Source organism: Delphinapterus leucas, chromosome 4 (genome assembly GCF_059928025.1).
Source record: "Delphinapterus leucas isolate spDelLeu-1000000601 "Yukka" chromosome 4, BTC_Dleu_Yukka2, whole genome shotgun sequence".
Taxonomy (NCBI): Eukaryota; Metazoa; Chordata; class Mammalia; order Artiodactyla; family Monodontidae; genus Delphinapterus; species Delphinapterus leucas.
The window spans coordinates 82,945,123-82,969,681 of NC_143132.1; the positions used below are offsets into that span (position 1 = coordinate 82,945,123).

The 24,559-nt window shown below is 43.7% G+C and overlaps 2 pseudogenes; both read left to right on the forward strand.

Annotated features, from left to right (window-relative positions):
* Nucleotides 1-1,420: 1,420 nt before the first annotated feature.
* On the forward strand, nt 1,421-8,577 carry LOC149749374 (small ribosomal subunit protein eS10 pseudogene; annotated as a pseudogene).
* An 11,274-nt stretch (nt 8,578-19,851) lies between these two features.
* On the forward strand, nt 19,852-24,075 carry LOC149749375 (transmembrane epididymal protein 1A-like; annotated as a pseudogene).
* The last annotated feature ends 484 nt before the right edge of the window (nt 24,076-24,559 follow it).

Here is a 24,559-nt window from a genome sequence, read left to right on the forward strand (position 1 = left end):
AGAGTATTGAGTAGAGTTTCCAGTGCTATACAGTAAGTCCTTATTAGTTATCTATTTTATATATAGTAGGGTGTATATGTCAATCCCAATCTCCCAGTTTATCCCTCATCCCACCCTAGTAACCATAAGTTTGTTTTCTACATCTGTGACTCTATTTCTGCACATAACTACATTTTTGTTAAGGTAAAGACATTTTCAACATTACATTATGTAGGATGTGGAGTTTCAGCTCCAGGGATAGGTGCAGGGTCTTCAGTTCTAGCCTCCCCCGTGAGTTCTGCTGTGAACTGCAGGTAGACACTCCTTCAGCCCTCAGGCCCAACCACATCCGGTTGCCATCTGGGCCAGGAGCAATGGTCAGGATCACATCTACCTCCTGGTGGTTCTTATAACCATAGAACAACCATCTTCTTTCTTTTCCTAATGGGGATGCTTTTCTTTTAAACATTTAAAACTCTAACAGAAGAGATTTCTAATTAAAAATAGCAGACTAAACATCTCTGTTTATTTCCATTCCCTCCCACATCCTCGCTAAAATTAAAGTGAAGGACTAAAACATGGATAAACCTACAGCCACAAGAGAATGAAAGGAGGTCCATCAGCTGATAAGAGATTTTGACAAAATTCTAGAAGACAGGAAGCAAAAGAAGGAGTGACAAGTAAAGTAGCCAAATAAAGGAAACTGCAGATTAGAATACTGGCAGAGAGAAAAAACACAGAAAAGAGATTTTTAGCCCTACAGAATGTCAGAGAAGTTCAGTTCTCTAAGGAATCAAGTAGAGTAGAACAGCGGAGGGCAAGTAGGGTTGAAAACAAGGAGGCTAATTAAAATCTATATAAAATAGAAACAATCCCCCCATTCTCCCCTTCCTCCAGTTCCCCTGTGGTCAAACCAGACATCCATCCTTTAGGGAGGAGAATAGAGTTTCTTTCCCTACAGAAATGAGTAGCCCAGAGAATAGAACTGCACATTATGGCATTAGAGGATCCCCAGCATAATGGCCAGCTCCTGTACAGTCACCCCAAAGCAAAGCCCACCCCCAACTCAACACACACACAAGGCTCCTGATATCCTTTTTGTGCCACGCTCTTAAATAGGAGCAGTCAGTCAAGAATCACTATAAATTTGAGGAAGCCTTCCAAAATAAATAAAATCAAGATTTTAAAAAATGACTCAACTGAGTTCCCATGGGATACTGATAGTTTCTTACATCCACAACTCTTCACACAACCACCAAAACCCATACAAACTAACAAGGAGAGCAACTCAAATCACATATAATCTATATCTATACCATAACTACAAGACAGAGATTCCACAAACTTTAATTTACATGTAAGAGGCAAATTAAACATATGATATCAGCAAAGCTGGCTCCAGAGCTCTAACTGGAAAGTCAGGTGAAGACTGCAGGGAAGAAGGATGGGTTCAGGGGAATCCTAGCAGTGGAAGAACATGAATAAAATTCACCACTTCAAAAAGAGAGGGTCTCATCTTGAGTAGAGGAATGCTAAGAATCCTTCTTCAGCTCCAGCCCTGGATGCAGCAGCCATCGTGATGTTGATGCCCAAGAAGGACCTGCTTGTCATTTATGAACTCCTTTTAACGGAGGAAGTGATGGTGGCCAAAAAGGATGTCCACATGCCTAAACACCCTGAGCTGGCAGACAAGAATGTTCCCAGTCTTCACGTCATGAAGGCCATACTGTCTTACATCACCAGGCTAAAGGAAGGAAGAGTTTGCCTGGAGACATTTCTACCGGTACCTTACCAGCAAGGGTATCCAGTATTTCTGTGATTGCCTCCATCTGCCCCCTGGGACGGGCCTGCCACCCTGCACTGCAGCCGTCCTGAGACTGGTCACAGCCCAAAGTTCTGGAGGGAGAACAACCTGCAAGACTCACACAAGGGGAAGCTGACAGAAAAGCCTACAGACCAAGCATTGTGCTCTCTGGTGCCAAAAGGAGAGCTAAGGCCAGGTTGGGTCAGCAACTGAATTCCAATTTAAAGGTGTGTTTGGCCGTGGATGTGGTCGGCCACCTCAGTAAATCTGGAAGAGATTGTTTAGTGTTGAATAAACCTGTAGAAAGGAAGGAAGGAAGGGAGTGAGGGCAGGAGGGAGACTGAGATTAGGTCTGCCACCTGGCAGGCCAGAGCACTGGCCACTGAGGAATCTAGGAGAGGCTCAAAAATGCACAGAACCAAAAATAACAGTCTTGGAAAGCCTCCACTCCTAGGGAGAGGAAGGCTGCTTAGAAGGGGGAAGCATTACTTGGAGACTGGGAAATGGTGGAAAGCAGAAGTCCTACAGAAACAGAAGAAAATTGCAGAATCAGAAGACACACTAATCTCTCCCTCAGAAAAGCACAATCTATTAAAGAAATTTCACTACACTTATCAATAAAAGAAGGCATTCCTGAACTAAGAATCTTAGTAAACCACCCAAGCCCTTTACCTCTCCCCACAAAGAAAACCTGTTATTAGCAGGCCGGGAAAATTCAACACACTTTTAAATAAACAAATGACAGGCAGCATCTATACCAAGCCACTTTGAGAAGAAAACAATAAGTGAGAGTCTAATATGTTCAGCTGATGAATTTATTCCCCTCCAAAACAATGAAGAAATGGATGAAAATCATGACACAATATCCAACAAAAATTAAATATTATTAAATAGACACTTGAAGATATAAAACACCAAAATTCAAATTTTCTGGATAGAAATGGACAAAAACCAAGATGTGAAATGAGTTAATCAAACTCAGGAAAGAGATAGAAGAAAAAGTCAAATAGAAATATATACAGAGAAGCAAGAAGAACTACAATACCGCAGCCTGTGGAACTAAAACCACATTCACAGGAAGATACATGAGATGAAAAGGCAGAGGGCTATGTACCAGATGAAGGAACAAGATGAAACCCCAGAAAAACAACTAAATGAAGTGGAGATAGGCAACCTTCCAGAAAAAGAATTCAGAATAATGATAGTGAAGATGATACAGGACCTCGGAAAAAGAATGGAGGCAAAGATCAAGAGGTTGCAAGAAATGTTTAACAAAGACCTAGAAAAATTAAAGAACAAACAAACAGAGATGAACAATATAATAACTGAAATGAAAAATACACTAGAAGGAATAAATAGCAGAATAACTGAGGCAGAAGAATGGATAATGACCTGGAAGACAGAATGGTGGAATTCACTGCTGTGAAACAGAATAAAGAAAAAAGAATGAAAGGAAATAAAGACAGGGCTTCCCTGGTGGTGCAGTAGTTGAGAGTCCGCCTGCCAATGCAGGGGACACGGGTTCGTGCCCCGGTCTGGGAAGATCCCACGTGCCGTGGAGCGGCTGGGCCCATGAGCCATGGCCGCTGAGCCTGCACATCTGGAGCCTGTGCTCCACAATGGGAGAGGCCACAACAGTGAGAGGCCCGCGTCCACAAAAAAAAAAAAAAAAAAAAAAGAAAAGAAAGAAAGACAGACTAAGACATCTCTGGGACAACATTAAACACAACAACATTCACATTATAGGGGCCCCAGAAGGAGAAGAGAGAGAGAAAGGACCCGAGAAAATATTTGAAGACATTATAGTCAAAAACTTCCCTAGCATTGGAAAGGAAACAGCCACCCAAGTCCAGGAAGCGCAGAGAGTCCCATACAGGATAAACCCAAGGAGAAAACACCGAGACACATAGTAATCAAATTTGCCAAAATTAAAGACAAAGAAAAATTATCAAAAGCAGCAAGGGAAAAATGACAAATAACATACAAGGGAACTCCCATAAGGTTAACAGCTGATTTCTCAGCAGAAACTCTACAAGCCAGAAGGGAGTGGCATGACATATTTAAAGTGATGAAAGGGAAGAAGCTACAACCAAGATTACTCCACCCAGCAAGGATCTCATTCAGATTCGATGGAGAAATCAAAAGCTTTACAGACAAGCAAAAGCTAAGAGAGCTCAGCACCACCAAACCAGCTCTACAACAAATGCTAAAGGAACTTCTCTACGTGGGAAACACAAGAGAACAAAAGGACCTACGAAAACAAACCTAAAATAATTAAGAAAATGATAATAGCAGCATACATATCTATAATTACCTTAAATGTGAATGGATTAAATGCTCCAATCAAGAGACACAGGCTCGCTGAATGGATACAAAAACAAGACCCATATATATACTATCTACAAGAGACCCACTTCAGACCTAGGGACACATACAGACTGAAAGTGAGGGGATGGAAAAAGATATTCCATGCAAATGGAAATCCAAAGAAAGCTGGAGTAGCAATTCTCATATCAGATAAAATAGACTTTAAAATAAAGAATGTTACAAGAGACAAGGAAGGACACTACACAATGATGAAGGGGTCAATCCAAGAAGAAGATATAACACTTATAATATATATGCACCCAAAATAGGAGCACCTCAATACCTAAGGCAACTGCTAACAGCTATAAAAGAAGAAATCAAGAGTAACACAATAATAGTAGGGGACTTTAACACCTAACTGACACCAATGGACAGCTCATCCAAACAGAAAATTAATAAGGAAACACAAGCTTCAAATGACACAATAGACCAGACAGATTTAATTGATATCTATAGGACATTCCATCCAAAAACAGCAGATTACACTTTCTTCTCAGTGCACATGGAACATTCTCCAGGAAAGATCACACCTTGGGTCACAAATCAAGCCTCAAAAAATTTAAGAATATTGAAATCATATCAAGCATCTTTTCTGACCATAATGCTGTGAGATTAGAAGTCAATTAAAGGGAAAAAAACGTAAAAAGTACAAACACACGGAGACTAAAAACTGCATTACTAAATAACCAAGAGATCACTGAAGAAAGCAAAGAGGAAATCAAAAAATACCTAGAGACAAATGACAATGAAAACATGATGATCCAAAACCTATGGGATGCAGCAAAAGCAGTTCTAAGAGGGAAGTTTGTAGCAATACAATCCTACCTCAAGAAACAACAAACATCTCAAATAAACAATCCAATCTTACACCTAGAGGAACTAGAAAAAGAAGAACAAACAAAACCCAAAGTTAGTAGAAGGAAAGAAATCATAAAGATCAGAGCAGAAATAAATGAAATTGAAACAAAGAAAACAATAGCAAAGATCAATAAAACTAAAAGCTGGTTCTTTGAGAAGATAAACAAAATTGATAAACCATTAGCCAGACTCATCAAGAAAAAGAGGGAGAGGACTCAAATCAATAAAATTAGAAATGAAAAAGGAGAAGTTACAACAGACACCGCAGAAATACAAAGCATCCTAAGAGACTACTACAAGCAGCTCTATGCCAATAAAATGGACAACCTGGAAGAAATGGACAAATTCTTAGAAAGGTATAGCCTCCCAAGACTGAACCAGGAAGAAATAGATAATATGAACAGACCAATCACAAGTAATGAAATTGAAACTGTGATTAAAAATCTTCCAACAAACAAAAGTCCAGGACCAGATGGCTTCACAGGTGAATTCTATCAAACATTTAGAGAAGAGCTAACACCCATCCTTCTCAAACTCTTCCAAAAAATGGCAGAGGAAGGAATACTCCCAAACTCATTCTATGAGGCCACCATCACCCTGATACCAAAACCAGATAAAGATACTACAAAAAAATAAAATTACACACCAATATCACTGATGAATATAGATGCAAAAATCCTCAACAAAATACTAGCAAACAGAATCCAACAACACCTTAAAAGGATCATACACTATGATCAAGTGGGATTTACCCCAGGGATGCAAGCCTTCTTCAATGTATGCAAATCAATCAATGTGATACATCATATTAAAAAACTGAAGAAGAAAAACCATATGATCATCTCAACAGATGCAGAAAAAGCTTTTGACAAAATTCAACACCTATTTATGAAAAAAGAAATCTCCAGAAAGTGGGCATAGAGGGAAACTACCTCAACATAATAAAGGCCATATATGACAAACCCACAGCAAACATCATTCTCAAGGGTGAAAAACTGAATGCATTTTCTCTAAGATCAGGAACAAGACAAGGATGTCCATTCTCACCACTATTATGCAACAGAGTATTGGAAGTCCTAGCCACGGCAATCAGAGAAGAAAAAGAAATATGAGGAATACAAATTGGAAAAGAAGAAGTAAAATTATCACTGTTTGCAGATGACATGACACTATACATAGAAAATCCTAAAGATGCTACCAAAAAACTACTAGAGCTAATCAATGAATTTGGTAAAGTTGCAGGATACAAAATTAATGCACAGAAATCTCCTGCATTCCTATACACTAATGATGAAAAATCTGAAAAAGAAATTAAGGAAACACTCCCATTTACCATTGCAACAAAAAGAATAAAATACCTAGGAATAAACCTACCTCGGGAGACAAAAGGCCTGTATGCAGAAAACTACAAGACACTGATGAAAGAAATCAAAGATGACACAAACAGATGGAGAGATATACCATGTTCTGGGATTGGAAGAATCAATACTGTGAAAATGACTCTACTGCCCAAAGCAATCTACAGATTTAATGCAATCCCTATCAAATTACCAATGGCATTTTTTACAGAACTAGAACAAAAAATCTTAAAATTTGCATGGAGACACAAAACACCCTGAATAGCCAAAGCAGTCTTGTGGGAAAAAAAATGGAGCTGGAGGAATCAGAGTCCCTGACTTCAGACTATACTACAGAGATACAGTAATCAAGACAATATGGTACTGGCACAAAAACAGAAATATAGATCAATTGAACAGGATAGAAAGCCCAGAGATAAAGCCACACACCTATGGTCAACTAATCTATGACAAATGAGGCAAGAATATACAATGGAGAAAAGACTGTCTCTTCAATAAGTGGTGCTGGGAAAACTGGACAGCTACATGTAAAAGAATGAAATTAGAACACTCCCTAACACCATACACAAAAATAAACTCAAAATGGATTCAAGACCTAAATGTAAGACTGGACACTATAAAACTCTTAGAGGAAAACATAGGAATAACACTCTTTGACATAAATCACAGCAAGATCTTTTCTGATCCACCTCCTAGAGTAATGGAAATAAAAACAAAAATAAAGAAATGGAACCTAATGAAACTTAAAAGCTTTTGCACAGCAAAGGAAAGTATAAACAAGATGAAAAGACAGCCCTCAGAATGGAAGAAAATATTTGCAAACAAATCAACGGACAAAGGGTTAATCTCCAAGATATATAAACAGCTCATGCAGCTCAATATTAAAAAAACAAACAACCCAATCAAAAAATGGGCAGAAGACCTAAATAGACATTTCTCCAAAGAAGACATACAGATGGCCAAGAGGCACATGAAAACCTGCTCAACATCACTAATTATTAGAGAAATGCAAATCAAAACTACAATGACGTATCACCTCACACCAGTTAGAATGGGCATCATCAGAAAATCTACCAACAACAAATGCTGGAGAGGGTGTGGAGAAAAGGGAACCCTCTTGCACTGTTGGTCAGAATGTAAATTGATACAGCCACTATGGAGAACAGTATGGAGGTTCCCTAAAAAACTAAAAATAGAATTATCATGTGACCCAGCAATCCCATTACTGGGCATATACTCAGAGAAAACCATAATTCAAAAAGACACATGCACCCCAATGTTCATTGCAGCACTATTTACAATTGCCAGGACATGGAAGCAATCTAAATGCCCATTGACAGACGAATGGATAAAGAATATGTGGTACATATATACAATGGAATATTACTCAGCCATAAAAAAGAACGAAATTGGGTCATTAGTAGCGACGTGGGTGGTTCTAGAGACTGTCATACCGAGTGAAGTAAGTCAGAAAGAGAAAAACAAATATCGTATATTAACGCATATATGTGGAACCTAGAAAAATGGTACAGATGAACCAGTTTGCAGGGCAGAAATTGAGACACAGATGTAGAGAACAAACGTATGGACACCAAGGGCAGAAAATGGTGGTGGTGGTGGTGGTGGTATGATGAATTGGGAGATTGGGATTGACATGTATACACTGATGTGTATAAAATGGATAACTAATGAGAACCTGCTGTAAAAAAAATTTTTTTTAAAGAAAAAGAAATATATACAAATATCAACTCAATATGTTATACACCTGAAGGTAATATAATGTTATAAGTCAATTATATCTCAATAAAATCTTTAAATTTTTTTCAATTAAAAGATTTCAGAAGTAAAGATTAAATCACAAAATGCCCAAAGTAGATGAAAATTCAACTGAAAATATAATAAGAGATATAGCCAAGAGAAAAATAAATAAATAAGGAGGTAAAATGATCAAAGAAAAGATGATAGCTATAGAGAATAGGCAAAAAAGATTTATATACATATAATTGGAGTTGCTGAAAAAGCAAAACAGAACAATGGAATGAAACTAATATTTAAAACTATAATCCAATAGTGATTGTAGTAATGATTATACAACTATATATGACTTGTCAAAACTCATCAAATTACACACTTCAAATTGGTGAATTTTATTTTATATAAGTTATACCACCATAAAGTAGATTATAAATTAAATAAATATGAAGTGCTTAACCCTAAAGAAATATAATCCCAGAAAACTTTCTGAAAGTAAAAATGGCCTAAATCTACATGTTGAATGCACCTATGTACATAGGAAAATTGACCAAAATAGTCAACTCTGAGATATATCAGAGGAAAACAATTTTAAAGGTAAAGAAAAAAATCCTCTTGGCAAATTTTCCAAATCAAATACAAAGTAAAGAAAATCAAGTTGTCATCCTATTGGATAATCATTAGTGCAAAACTAAAAAAATAGCGAAAGAAAGTATGACTGACAATTTGGCCAAAAAAAAGGAAATTATAGAAAATATTTTATTAATCTAAAAGAACCAAAAAGGAAGAAAAAAGGGAACATAAAACAGATGGGTTCATCAAATTTACCAGTGCTGAAAGAAGAAATTAAAAGTTCAAGAAGTGTGGGGTCTTTTTTAAAACTGTATTTGGCATTTAAAATTTTCCAACAGTTCTGGTTATGACAGAGTAACTAGCACTGGACTAGCCCTCCTGCCATAAATAATTACAAAACTAGACAAAATGTATAAAGAAACTTTTTTTAGATATTGGGACAACAGGTAGTACAGAACCGTGATCCCTAAGAGAAGAAACGCCCATATGAGCTCCACCATAACCTGGCTTTCTTCCTGGAGACAGTTTCTAGACCACAGTACAAAGAGGTAGAGCCCAAGCAGAGAATAGTGGGCTCATTGAGCTGAAGAGGCAGAAATTAGATTTTAGGGCTGTTGAAACAGCTGAAATTTGTGAGGCAGCGTACTGAAAAGGAGAGAGCCGTAAGAGAAGGAGATTCAGAAATCTGCATAGGGGGTCCCCTCAAGTGGTTGACTGAATGCTCAGCTGAGCATAGAGAGATGAGAGTCTGCAAAGCCTGGCAAAGAACAGCTATTGAGAAGTTGGGAGCCGCACAGAGATTCCAGCGGTCTCACAGGACTGGGAGACATAGCAGTTCCAACCAGTCAGAGTGGCTGAACAATGGTGCAGTTCAATTGAGGCCTCAGAAAGGCCACATCTTAGGAGTAGAGCTAGTCTAGCCCTTAAGTAAGGAATACTCTAAACCTGTCCTAACAAGGCTTAAAACAAGCCTTGAAGAAAAAAATCAAATTGATTCACCAGTAAATCGATTGCCTACTAAAATGAACCTCAACAAACTTTAAAGCCACATAATTCCTACAGCGTAGAATGTACAATGTACACATGACAATCAAAAATCAATGGACAGGTGAAGTAGTAGTAAAATGTGATTCAAAATCAAGGAAAAAAAGTTAAGAGAAACAAACTCAACATGATAGGAGATGTTGGAATTAACAGACATAGGCTTTTAAAAAGCCATTATAAAAATGTTTAAGGGGGCTTCCCTGGTGGCACAGTGGTTGAGAATCTGCCTGCCAATGCATGGGACACAGGTTCGAGCCCTGGTCTGGGAAGATCCCACATGCCGCGGAGCAACTAGGCCCATGAGCCACAACTACTGAGCCTGCGCATCTGGAGCCTGTGCTCCGCAACAAGAGAGGCCACGACAGTGAGAGGCCTGCGCACCATGATGAAGAGTGGCCCCCACTCGCTGCAACTAGAGAAAGCCCTCGCACAGAAATGAAGACCCAACACAGCCAAAAGTAAATAAATACATAAATAAAATACAACAAAACTTGTAAAAAAATGTTTAAGGATTTAAAGGGAAAAACCGAACATAGTGAGTGAACAGTTGGGGAAATTCAGTAAGTAAAGGGAAACTATTAAAAAGCATCAAATGGAAATTCTAGAATTGAAGAATACAATATCAGAAATAAAAAATTTGCCAAATGCGTTGAGGGCAGATTAGACACTGCAGAAAAAAAAGATCAGTGAACTTGAAGGCAAGTCAATAGACCTGTCCAAAGTGAATCACAGGAGAAAAAAAAATGCAAAAATTGACCAGAGCCTTAGTGACCTGTAGGACAATATTAGGTAGTCTAACACATGTAACTGAAGTCCCAGGAGAGGTGAGATATTATAGCATGCAAAAATATATTTGAAAAAATAATGGCTGAAACATTTCAAACATCTCAGATATTATGAGAAAATATCACCCCACAGATCCAAGAAGCTCAAATGCTAAAAACCAAAGATAAACAGAAAAATCTTAAAGGCAGAGAAAAATGAAAAAAAAATTAAACAATGATAAAACGTTGACTTAGAAATAACGCAAACCAGAAGACAATGGAACGACATCTTTAAAATACTGAAGGGGAAAAAACTGCTAACCTATAACTACAATTCATGCAGTGAAAATATCCTCCAACAGTAAAGGCAACCAATAAAAGGAACCAGAACTCCTTGGAGAAATAACTGATTCCAGGACTAGGACATGGAAAGTACGATATGAACCTGGGACATCTTATAGAGCCAGGAAGTACTGATCAATGTGGAGGGAATGGTTAAGTTTGAAAATCATCATTTTGCAATCATCATAGTAAAAAAACTGGCTCAGGAAAATAGGTGCTAAATCTATAGGGAAGTTGATAAGGAGCAGGATATTTACAAGGTTTTAAAATTTCTCCACAAAGATGGCTTATTAATTGCAAGGAAAAAACAAGTTGATAAAGCAGACAACAACTTGACTGGGTAATCCAAATCAACATCACCAGCGATGGGCAAGTGAGCATGTGTGCCTTTAAATGTGATGTCCTGAAAAGAACACAATGTCACATGTATATTATTAGTACCCAGGATGTGTAAGCTAAATCTAATCACAATGAAACAAGGAGATGCAATCTTAAGTGCATAAAATTACCTAGGGAGTGTACTTGCCAAAAATGTTTAACCTGTTTAACATAATCAGAAAAATGCAGAGTGCAGAACATTCCATAAGATGGCTAGCCCAAGCTCTTCAAAAAGTCAGTACCGTGAAAGCTACCCAAAAAATTTGTAAGGGAGAACTGTTCTAAGTTAAAAGAGAATAAAGAAACGTAATAACTAATTGTAATATGTGACTCTTGACCCAATCCTGGATCTAAAAAAAAAAAAATGCTATTAAAGTAAGTTTGGGCACAAATGGTAGAATTTAAATATGAACTGGATATCAGAAGATATTATTCAATTAGTGTTAGACGTTTGGAGTGTGGTAATGATCTTGAGGTATGTCGGAAAATGTCCTTATTCTTAGAAGAAATATATGCTGAAGTATTTAGGACTAAAATGTCATGATGTCTACAATTATTTTCAAATGATTCAGAAAAACAAAAAACTAGAAATAGAGAGAAAGCAAATGTGGCAAAATGTTAATGATTGATGGTTAGGGAAAGGATATATGAGCATTCAGTGCACTCTTCTTTCAACTTATATGTAAGTTGAACATTTTTTAAATAAAAAGTTGAAAGAAAAATAAAACAGGAAAAATGACCTTGGAGAAAACAAGGCTAACTCAGGGAACAAGAGAAAATATACATACAGGGACTTCCCTGGTGGCACAGTGGTTAAGAATCCATCTGCCAGTGCAGGCGACACGGGTTAGATCCCTGGTCCAGGAAGATCCCACATGCCGCGGAGCAACTAGGCCCGTGCGCCACAACTAATAAGCCCACATGCTGCAACTACTGAAGCCCGCGGGCCTAGAGCCCATGCTCCGTAATAAGAGAAGCCACTGAAATGAGAAGCCCATGCAGCGCAATGAAGAGTAGCCCCTACTTGCCACAAGCAGAGAAAGGCTGCGCGCAGCAACGAAGACCAAACACAGCCAAAAGAAAAAAGAAAAAAAAAACACACACACACACATACAGTATCCTCAGGGAAACTTGAGACACTATTATAAGCATAAAAAAGAACAAGCTACTCTCAAACCAGAAAATTCCATTAACAAGACAACACTCTTAGAAATTAAAAATTTCATCATTAAAAAAAATTCCAATAGAAGGACCAGTGGATCAGAAATAGATGTAAAAAACAACAAAATAGGAAGTGTGAGAGAAAAGATAAGAGCTATAGAGGATCAGTCCAGGATTCCAACATCTGACTAATAAAAGCCCTAGAAACTGGAAATAGAAACATGGGGGGGGGGAGTATTTTCAAAAAATAAAACAAGAAAATTTCCTAGAGCTGAAGAACATTTGACTTCTATCCAAGATCCCAGAACAATGAATGAAAAATAACTCCACGGAGTCATACTTACATCATTTTTGTGGAAGTTCAAGATGCTGGGGATACAGAGATGGTTAAAAGATTCCAAAGATATAAGCAAACACACTGACATGTCACCTACAAAGAACCAAATGTCAAGCAAGGTTCTGAACATTTTGACCAGATAGCTTGATGCTCACAGCCACTGACAGAGTGCACCTCATACCAAAAGGTCTCCCTGGGGAAGGCCCCTATACTTTGTCCAACACCACTGTTACTGGCATATCTTTCTTTTTCATAAGAAACTGAATCATTAGAGAGCAGGAATACCAACTTATTCATCTTTATATCCCTGTCTCTTCTTTATTTCTAAAGTCCTGCAAAATATACATAAAGTTCTTTTGAATAAGCTATAGTCAGTCTCTGTCTCTCTGTCCTTATCTCATCGTTTCCTTCCCTCCCATTTTCTGTCCCCTTTTTCTCTGATCCCTTGTTCATCCTGGAAACACTGATCAAGACCTAGTGTGCTGGGTCAGGGGCTATCAAGTGAACAAAGACCATTAGTGGTTTCCAGGAGCTCATAGCTGTGAGGAGACAGACCCCATGCAGCACATGGCCCTCCTGGGAGCCTGGACGTCTTCCTCCCCAAATTACAGCACAGAATCCAGATGTACCTACACAAAAGTTTAATGTTTCTTATTCTTAAACTTGAGTTAAACACAGATTGAATTTTCTATTTTTCTAATTTAAACATTTAACTAAGTTTTAACTTATGGAATTTTGTAAAAGGTCAGGGGCTCCTTAGGGAAGAAAATGTTCCTCCTTCACATCATCCAGGGAGAATCCATACGTTCCTTCCGTCTTTGTAGCCCCTCCCCCTGTGAGTTGTTCCTTGAAACAGGAGGCCACAAGATGCAGACGAGGCCTCCTCAGCAGAACTGGGCCTGATGATGACCGTGTGAGTGGCCCAGGGACTCTGAGTGCCTTGGAACGGGGACTGGGAGAGCGAGGCTCTTCGCAAACAGTTCCCAGAGGAGCATCTCCCCCTAGTGGCCACAAGTGGGAGCTGCAGTGCTCTCAGCCAAAGAAATGCCAACACAGTGTAGGGCTTTCCACACACATCCTCCACCCCATCCCACCCCACCCCTACCCCGCAGACGCTGGACCCCCTTTTCAGAGTCTGGCCTGTGTAAAAGACACAGGCCACCTGGATCTCCGTTTATACAATCTCCCTGGCTCCTGGGTGGAACTTACAGGTGTGCTGGACTTTCTTTGTCCGTGCCAGACAGAGCCCCTGCCCGCCCAGGCCTGTTCTGTGAGGGCAGCTGCTTCCCGTCGCACCCCTCTGGGCATCAGAACCTTGATAACGAAGCTTAGCTTCAGCACTCTTCCCTTGCACAAGTTCCTTCTAAGGCCAGGGGAGAGGCCTTAGCAAAATGTTCATATGGACACATATTTAGGCAAAATCTACAAAAGTAAGATATTTTTGGTATTATTTTTCCAAAAGAGGGTCCCACAAACTTTTTAAGCTTTCAACAACACGAAGTCTATACATATCTGACCCTAATGGTTGCATAGGGGCCACTTGGTATAGAGCTCTCTGAATAGTTCTTCCACTCAAATGTCCAGTCCCCAATCCCACTTCACCCCCTGGAGGCCGCAGAGGACTTTGACAGGGCAGTCTGTGCAGGGGTCGAGAACATGGGTTTACAGGTCAGACAGATGTAGGTCTACCTCCTACTTCTGTCCCCAGGCATGCTACTTGATTGTGCCTCTCTTTCTTCATCTGAAAAACAAGGATAATAATTGTACAACCTCTTTGGGCTGCCGTGAGTACAGAATCAGAGAATGCACAGAAAGCCTTCTGTTTGATGCCTGACCAGTAGGAGGCTCCAGGAATAGTGGTTACGGGAAGGTCCATAAATAGAGACCTACGCTGGGAATAAATATATATACCCCTAACTTCAATTCAACTCTCTATATTAAATTGGACCAAGTAAAACTGCCAGTATTTCACTGTGTTTTGACTTACAAAAATGGCAGTTTCACGTGATTTCCCCTAATAGAACATATGATGACAATGATTACATAGGGTGGCCGGGGTGTGGCTATTGGTAGGGACCCCCAGTCCCTCATGGTGTATCTGTGCTTTGCCTGGAGAGGCTGAAAGAGGCAGTTTGATTCCTTGCTCTCTTCTCCCTCCAGGAGCCCCGCTCTGTAGCCATAAAGACCTCTGATATAAAATAAGTCCTGAGATGTAATGTACAGCATGGTGACTATAGTTAATAACACTGTCTTGTATATTTGAAAGTTGCTAAGAGAGTAGATCTTCAAAGTTCTCATCACAAGAAAACAATTTTTGTAACTGTGTGGTGATGGATGTTAACTAAACTTATTCTGGTGATCATTTTGCAATATATACAGATATTGAATCATTATGTTGTACACCTGAAACTAATATAATTTTACATATCAATTATACTGCAATAAAAACACTTATTTAGAAAGTTCTCATCAGCCAGACCACAGAGGGTCCCCTTGCCCCCAGCACTCTATGAAACGCTGTCTCCTGCTGTCAGTCCCTCCGTGGCACCAGCTGCTCTCTGGACCACAGCTCCTGTTTGGGAGGTGCTGGGACTCTCCTGGCCTCTTCCTATCCCAGTCCTTGGCACCTAATCCAGAATCTCTCTTTCCTCACCCGACCCTCAGGAGAGCAGGGGAAAGTCTGGTGGGGAGGGAGCCAGGCCCAGATGGAGTCCACACTGCAGAGGCCCCACCTGGTGGCCAACCTCCTCTAGCCTGAAGCTGTCCCTGAGAATCACAATCTCACAAAAGTACCCTCTGGCTGTTCTTATTTAACTAGTTCCACCCCAAGTGGCCTCTGTGACATTGGAGTTCTCTGAGAAGCAGAGGCTGACCGATCTGGGAGGAACCAAAGTCCACCAGGGTGAACGCAATGAAAGAAGGGGGAGGAAGAAGGACGGGGTGGACAGCCATGGCGACGCAGGCATGTCAGTTTCCACCAGCCCCACGGGAGCTCTGGAACAAAGATGTCCAAGGTTTCCTGTTCAGAGTCCCTCACTGGGCAGGAATAGCCAGGCCCTATGCCATGGTCACACTCACATTGGCTGGGCTCAGCTCAAAAACTGAAACTGACCTTGAATGTGGACCCAGGCGCTGAGGCTGTAAGCTCACCTCAATCCTCGAAGCTTCTCGAAGGAGAGAAGCAGGCAGTGCCGCTCTGTGCCTGCCACAGTGCATGCCTTGCGCTGCGTGGACCTGCTTTTCCACACACATGGGGCAGACTCTGGGGGCCTGTCTTCTTTCAGGAAACTCTACAAGAGGGAAGTTAGGGGGATGAAACAGAGACCTTATTCACTGCAGGTGGTCTTGGGGCCACAGCTTGTACCCATCGCCTCCCTCCTCTACCATGCATTCTAAATTCCTCTTGCCCTCAGCTACCACCTCTGCGGTCTCAGTGGTTTACCTGTGGTATGACCCAAGCCCTGGTTCTTGAGGAGTCTGAGCTTCTGGAAACAAGGAAATGCACCATTCAGATCCTCCTTCAAGAAAAGACGTGCTGACCAGCTGGGAGGAGTGTGATTGCTGACCATCTCCAGCTGCTCATTTCATCGGCGTGGGCCCCAGCCCATAACTGAGCAGGGGGCCGGCACAGGGCCTAGCTTTGGACCAGTCTTTGCTCTGGAGCTGCCCCACTGGGTGGCAGTTTATCATATTTGCATTTCCATCTGACGGCCCCCCCTGCTCAATACTGCCCTCTTTCCTGTCACAGCTGTTACCCTCCAATGAAACCCCTGCACCTAACTCTGCATGCCTAACTCTGTCTCAACAACTGCTTCCTGGAGAGCCCAACCTGTAACACTTGGTACCAGGACTGGTCCAAGAAAGCATCCACCATGGAAGGGGCACCATGTAAACAAAATGACTCAGGCAGCTTTTATCGGTGGCCACCCCATTGCCAGCACGATGGACACATGAACAAAGTAACAGTGATGGCAGAGACAGAGGCTATGCAAGGGCCCAACAGCACGGATTCACACTTAACAAGGACAATCTAGCTGCTGCTGCTTCTGAATGTCCAGATGGCCAGCAACACAGACCAGTGCTAAGCCCCGTGTGTGCTCTTCCATGAAGAGACCAACCAGCCACATGGTAGCACGTTGACTACCTCGGGTCCCTTCTATCCTCAAGGGTCAACAGTTCATTTTCACAGGGATAGACATCTAGTCTAGGTGTAGGTTTGCCTTTCATGCCCATAAGGTCTCAGCCAGCACTAGTGGTTATGGAATGCCTGATTCACAGATGCTGAATCCCGTACAGCACGCATCTGTTCTAAAACTGTACCCAAGATTTATTTTCATCGTGTATGGTGAGACATGCAGACGTGAAAATGATTGTCATGAAGGAAGAAATTTATACTCACAGATTTCTAGAAACAGGGGCCTTCCATGCCGTGCCACACAGGACCACCTAGGGAAGGACCAGTGTTGTTCAGGATGCAGAAGAGGGGCAGAGCGTAGCTTGAGCCTTTATCAGGGTTCTTGTGAGAAGGAATGGGCAAGGCAGGGCGGTACTCTGAGTCAGTTTAGGACTGGATAGTTTGAATGGCTTCCTTGGGCTCTGAGCTATAGAGTTGGACCCTAGTTAATAATTGGTACCTCACCCTGGGGTGATTTGGAACAAGGTATGTGAAAGTTTGATAAAAGAGCTAGTTGGAGATGAGCTCTGGATTGGTCGGTTCGTATATCAAAAGCGCACTTGCAAGGAAGTTGTTTGCTATCTCTAGGAATTTGTGAGCCCTGGGAGGGGCAGTCTCTCCAACATCAAGGCCCCAAATGCCAGAGGATCAAGAATACAGGAAATGAGAAAATATAGTCAATACAACATCCAACCAGGGAATTCCCTTACAGCAAAGGAAGCAAGGCATAATCACAGGATTCACTGGTGATATCACCGGCCACACCACTCAGAGGCAGAAGTTCAGGGATTCGGTGTCTTCCAGGGTATCCAACCAATGTGTCATGGTCCCACAGACCTGCCTTGGGTCAGGATTCAACCATATTTGGAGCTATATTATACCACTCAGCCTCTCTATTAAATCCTGACCTTCAACTCCAGCTCTTTTTTCTTCACCCACTGTGTGAGATGAAGGATTCTTTGTAAGATGCCAAAGAAACCCTCAGGCTCTCACACTTGTTTTCAGTTGTTTGTTAATTGCCCTCAGCTTTTCATTATGTGTCTGTGGGTTATCGACCCAACTATTCATTCCCATCTATCCACGCATGTGTGTGCAGGCATGTGTGTACAATTACATACACACACATACCTTTTAAATGCCTGATCATCACACAGGCTAGTTCGTTATTCTCTACCTGCACATTTTCCCAAGTCACCACCAGTGAAATGTTTAACAGTGGGAATACCAGCCCGAGCTGGGGGCTGTCCTGGGATGTGGTCCTCATTGCCAGCTGGGTGATGGTGTGATCAGTCCCCAAACTCCATCTTACTGACTAATCTTTTGGACCACTCCTGAAAACAGATGCTGAGATGGAGTTAGGAGTCCAAAAGTTTTATTGGCGAGTAGGACTTGGGAAAAGAAAAAGGCAAAAGCTGGAGTGAGCAGGGAGAATTCTCCAGCTATGATGCAGGCCTGCTGAGGTCTCTGCCTGCCCACCAGGGAGCTCCGGAGCACATGTCACCCATTAGAGAATCCAGCGCTGGCGGGAAATGGCCGGGCCCTTATGACACCACCTGGTCGGGTTGCTAGTTGGAGGCCACCCTGAAAGGATGTGCCCTCAGCTGGAAAACCGAGGTTGACCCTGAAGGAGGCTACAACTGAAGTTGTTAGCTCACCAAATGCTTGGCGGCTGGGCAGCGAGTCCTTTCTGGAAGAGGTATCTGAGAGGAGCATCTCCCAGCACAGCAGAGATGATGACAAGACAGCCTGAGAACTGTTTTTGTGTGAGGCTGTGCAGAGTAGAGTCAAAACATAGAGTTGCTTCTCTGGTTAATAAAGTGGTGTTGGGTAGAAGTTTACCACGAAGATAAGGTGGGAGGGGATATTGCAGAGAGAGGGAACCAAATGGTCAAAGACCAAGGCAATGCAGAGCATGGGCATGTTCTAGAAAAATACAGAGAATCCAGAGAAGCTGAATCATAATGTTGGCAGGTGGGGGAATGCAGGCACGAGTGATCGAAGGGGACAGGTCACACAGGACCTTGTTTGCCTGGCCACAGAACTCCAGCCTACAGCCGGCACAAGACCCCTGAAGAATGTTCATCAGGAAAATGACACGATCAGGTGTGAATATTGGTATTCTGGCAGCCGTATGGAAAAGAGAAACCAGGAGGTAGAGAGGACATGGGCCAGCAGAGAGCCGAGGCGGGGTGGTCAGAGGAAAAGGAAAGTCTACCTCTGCAGGAGGAGGAACTGGCTGGACGTGGTAAGGGACTGACTGTGGGGCTGGATGAAGGGAGGAGACCAGGACGATGCCTTGGTTTCTGGCTTGGGCATCCAGTTGGCTGTTCCCCTGCCCCCAAAAGAGACCGATCCACGTGCTTTTTCTTTCTCCCCCAATCTCCTCTTTCCCTTGACCTCTGGTCTCTTCTCCCCAGCCCAGGCCCCTCACACCACTGGACATCACTTATCCTCTTGTCTACCTGATGCACATGTACAGGAGACAATACCAGCAGAGGCTACCAGGCATTTCCCAGTGGGCAGCTCACAGCCCCTGCCCAGGTCACCTCTCAGTCCCAAGCTCTGGGACTCTTTGTCCCATAGAAATGGGTGGTCCAATAGTTAAGCCCCCCCAAGCCCCCACCCACCCCTGGCTGCCCAGACCTGCCGGTCTATTCTCCCCTTCTGCCCTGCCCCCCATCTCCCTGCTTCAGCCCCTGAACCTACCCTTTCCTCTTGTATTTCCCACCCCAGGGCCCTCCACTTGCAATGTCTAAACCATCAAGACACGATTCAAATGCCACCTCCTCCTTGATTCCCCCACTTGCCCCAATCTCTACTGGCCTCGGTGTTGTCCTCTCCACCCCTATTGTGAGGTTCTACACACTTGTAGTTCTCCTTTGCTACATGTCAAGAACCCAAAGAGAGTGTCTGTTCCAGGCAGGGCCTTGCTCAGAGCAGGGGTAGGGGAGTGTCCAGGGAAGAAGCAACAAGGCAGAGCCAATACCCAGTGGCCAGGACAGAGGGCAGGGGATGGTGCAGAAAGACAGGCCGTGGCGTCTCAGGGCAGGAGGAGCTGAGTGTCAGCGGCTCTGTCACCACCACTGTGCCTTGGCAGGGCAGCCCAGCCAGAGCTGTCAGGGCCTGCAGCTGCAGAATCAAGGCTCAGAAGTAGCGCCGGTGCAGGTGGTGCAGCAGAAAGCAACATGCAGAACCTCAGCCACAGCTCTTCCCTTATAGCCACTGAAAGACCTGGGGAAGGGCAAGCGCACAGGGGCTCGGGTAAGAGTGGAGAACTTGGCCATCGATGGTAGTGAGCCTGGGTTTGTATTCACTGGCTGGTGAAACCTGGGGTGTTCGACTTGGACTAATAATAACTGACAATAAGTATCATCTACTGTACTTCCAGGGCGCCAAGTACTTCATATGCATTCTTCTAACGGTGGGACAAAGGCTCAGGGCTTAGGAAGGGAGCAGAGTGTTTTGTGTTGTAGTGGTACCGCCCTGTCCTGGAGCCCTGCCATCAGGGAGGAGCCCGGCCAGCTCTCAGCTACCTAAAAATGACGTAGGCCCACGTGGGGCCTGTGCCCTCCCCCTGTGTGGGCAACAGAGGAGGGGCCAGCAGGGCCTGTTCTGACAGTCGAGAGGTGGGGAGAGTCCCCTCGCGTGCCCCAGGCCCCCACTCCCGAGCGGGCTGCTGGCCGAGGCATGGGCACGCTCTCGGGACACCTGGCTCTGGCGCTGCTCATCTATCACAGTGGGCTCTACTGTACAGTGATTGTGTCCCAGGCCCTCTCGCAGAGCCAGGAGCTCCTCTTCCCCCCACTCGCCGCCACGGACAAGCAAGGCCAGAGGTGGTGGCAGCGGGTATGTGCAGAGGGAATGGTGACAATGGGCACCGGCAAGACGCTGATCTTGGGACAGTTCTTCTTCCCACCTGGAACCAGCTGTTTCCCCCTGATAGACTGGGAGGATCCTCGGTGGCCTTTCCAGCATCACAGTGCGTGGCAGCGTGCCACCATCTTTGGGTTCTTCCTGTCAGTGACCTGGTGGAGCTCACAAGCCAGGCATGGCTGACTCAGTGGAGCATGAAGCTGGAGCGGGCGGCCACAGCCTTGGCCCTGGTTGTGAAGCTGCTGGAAACGGTGGCCCACATCGAGCACAGGAACGCCCTGGAGACACGAGTGCACACCATGCTGACGCTGCCTGCCTTCCTGCTGGCCCTGGTGCTCATCGTCGAGGTCTGGGTCCCACTCTGGGTGCTCAAGGCCTGGCTATGCTGGTGTCTGGCTCCTGGCTGCTGCAGGTGACCTCGATACTGTATGCCCCACTTTCTGGGCAGCCCTAGTGGGCAGACAGCCCCACGGACCTCGCCTTTCTCACTACTTTGTTCTTCTGGCAGCTGGGCTTAGGGGCTGCTGTGCTGGCCGCTGTCTATGGCCTCTGCAGCCTCTGGCACTGTTGCTACTCCTCCTGGGTGGGACTTCCAGGGGCCAGATACCAGCCGTGCCTCACAGGTGACAGAAACAGAGAGCTTGAGATGCTCAGGGCAGAGGCTGTGCTACAGGATGGAGACATCTAATCTAAAGACTGTCCTCTCTCCCCAGCTGTGCTTTGTCTTGTTCCCATAAATAACTCTGTGAGGATGCCCGCTAGGTGAGTGACACTGCAGTGTCCTGGGATCCACAGTGTAATTCCTATCTCAGGAGCCATGTTCCTTGTCCTCAGATAAACCTGCCAGCTATTACAGGGATGGTTTTTCTATGCTGTCAATCTATCAGCCTTCCTGTCTGTCTAGCTTACGCTGTGAGTATGGTTTCTAGGCCTCTCTGAGGGGATTAGAGGGCTTCTCCTCTGGCTGCTTCTGGAATGCAGGAGGAGGTATGGGAAGGGGGAACGGGAGGAGATGAACATGAGTTGAATGGATAACCCAGTCTTCCCAGCCCCATTGCATTACTGATATCTGGTAGGAAAATCTCCCTTTTTTAAAAAACAATTTATTTATTTATTTGGTTGTGCCGAGTCTTAGTTGAGGCTCACCAGCTCCTTAGTTGCGGCACCTGGGCTCCTTAGTTGTGGCATGTGAACTCTTATTTGCAGCATGCATGTGGGATCTAGTTCCCTGACCAGGGATCAAACCCAGGCCCCCTGCATTGGGAGCGCAGAGTCTTAACCACTGAGCCACCAGGGAAGTCCCGAGTCTCCCTTTCTTATTGTTCTTCTGAAAAAGTAGATTGTCTATCCTTGACCTTTCCCAAAAGTTGGGATACAGCTACTTTTAAAAGTATGATAATAATAGGGACTTCCCTGGTGGTCCAGTGGTTAAAACTTCACCTTCCAATGCAGGGGTTGCAGGTTCGGTCCCAGCTTAGTTGGGGAGCTAAGATCCCACATGCCTCGCAGCCAAAAAAAAAAAAGACCAAAACATAAAAGAGAAGCAAAAAAAAAAATGGTCCACATCAAAAAAAAAAAATCTTAAAATAAATAAATAAAAGTATGGTAATAATAAACACACAATTCAAGAAGATGAACCCCACAGGGGTGGACGAGTGAAGGGGGCAACAGAATAAAATATGGTGGGAACACAGAGGTAGATGTAGGTTACTGAAAATGTTTTAGTTCTGAAAACTAGTAGCAGGTTCATGGGCATATCAATAAGTAAATAAAATGAAAGACCAATCATGGACCAACAATGAGAGTTTGTCATGATCCAAGGTCATAATTAATCCAGCCTGCACACCCAAGATCCATTTAAAGCTGTGGATGGGAGTAGGAACAGAGTTGGGTCTTTTGCGGGAGGTGGGGGGGAAGGCTGTGTGCATTTGTGCCTGAGGCTGGAGAGTTGAATGTAAGAGAAAGAGAGAAAGAAAGAGTCCATCATAGTGGCTCTCCTCCACATTTGTATATTGTGAGGATTTCAGATGCCTTCATTTTTCGGTTCTTTTTGTTTCTGTTTTCTATGTTAATTATAGGAGGATGGAGAACTTGTTTAAAAACAAAAGTGACTCTATTCCCTTCGGCCCTGAGGGGAAAGGGGGCAGGGCTGGTATAGCCGGCAGCAGATTCTGGAGAGAGCAAGGGGGACCAAGGCATTTAGTGGAGGCCTGAGCTTAGAGAGAAAGGGATCTGTGAGCAGTAAGGCCGCTAAAGAAAAGTGGAGGATGGTGGGAACATAGAGGGAGAGGTAGGTTACTGAGACTGCTTCAGTTCTTAAAACTGGTGGTGGGCAGGGAAGAAGAACAAGAAGAAGGGGGCTTCCCTGGTGGTGCAGTGGTTAAGAATCCGCCTGCCAATGCAGGGGACACGGGTTCGAGCCCTGATCCGGGAAGATCCCACATGCCGCAGAGCAACTAAGGCCAAAAGGCTGCGCGCCACAACTACTGAGCCTGCACACCTACAGCCCATGCTCCGCAACAAGGGAAGCCACCGCAATGAGAAGCCCACGCACCACAACGAAGAGTAGCCCCTGCTACTCGCCACAACTAGAGAAAGCCCGCGCACAGCAACGAAGATCCAAGGCAGCCAAAAATAAGTGAATAGATTTAAAAAGAAGAAGAAACCATGTTCCTGAGCATAGAAAACAGGTTCTGGGAGCTGCGAGGCAAATGGTTAAGATAGAGAGAGAAGGGGAGCAAGGGAAGGAACGGGGAGAAGAAAGGGGCTGGCAGACCCATCCTGAAGGGGTAGCCTCCAGATGTTAGAGGACAAAAGATGCCTCATTATTCCCCAGAAGCTTCAAGAGCTGGAACCAGACGAGCCCCATCTTATCTTCCCAGGGGAGCAGGGACCCCACTGAGGAGAGGGCAAGTACCTAATTCAGGAAATCTAATTCAGGTGGACTAGATCTAATTTCAGGAACCCTGTTGGCAAATGTGCCTCTGCACCTACTGACCAAAGGTGAGCAGATGGGGAAAGAGGGAAAGACACACAGAGCACAGGCTTCCAGCTAGCCTTGTGGGGAGCAAATTCGCACAGTTAGCCTTGTGTACCTTTGGTGGCCCTGCAGACAAGGAGCAGCTTTATCTACACATCTGTGCTCTCATCCAGCTCAGCAGGGATCTGGCCAGGCAGACATATGACTCACACCAGCGGATTTCAAATGTGTTTTTGAGGCTTAAAAGAATGCCAGCTTCATTATAAAAGAAGCTCACTCCCAAATATCATAATTGAGATGTCACTCCATTGTGCTATTTCCATGGAGGAAAAAATAATATTGATTCATTTTTCTTCTGCTCATAAAAGTAATAAAAGTTCATTGGAAAACAGCTGAAATCTCAGAAATGTATGAAGAAGAAAATTAAAATCGCTCACAGGCTGACCATTTGTTCAGTCGACAAACACGTACTGGGCTCAGACTTTTTTAATGCCAGGTCTGCTCTGGGCTGCGGAGATGAACAGAACTGAGAGAGCCCTTGTTCTTGTGTCGCTTCCATGCTAGCGGGGAAGGCAGAAAAGAGACAATTCTATAGGCATAAGATATATCAGGTCATAATAAACAGCATGAAGAAGAATAAACAGGGCAAGGGGAACAGGGAGACTGGGGGCGGGGGCGGGTGCAGACTTCGTATTTGGAGAGTCAGGTGACATTCTACCCACAATGAAGCAAAGTGAACTTGGAGGGGTTTTTTCCTTCCCATCTTTTAAATATATGTTAACATTTTTATTATTGTTTGCAAGTTTTCAGATGAA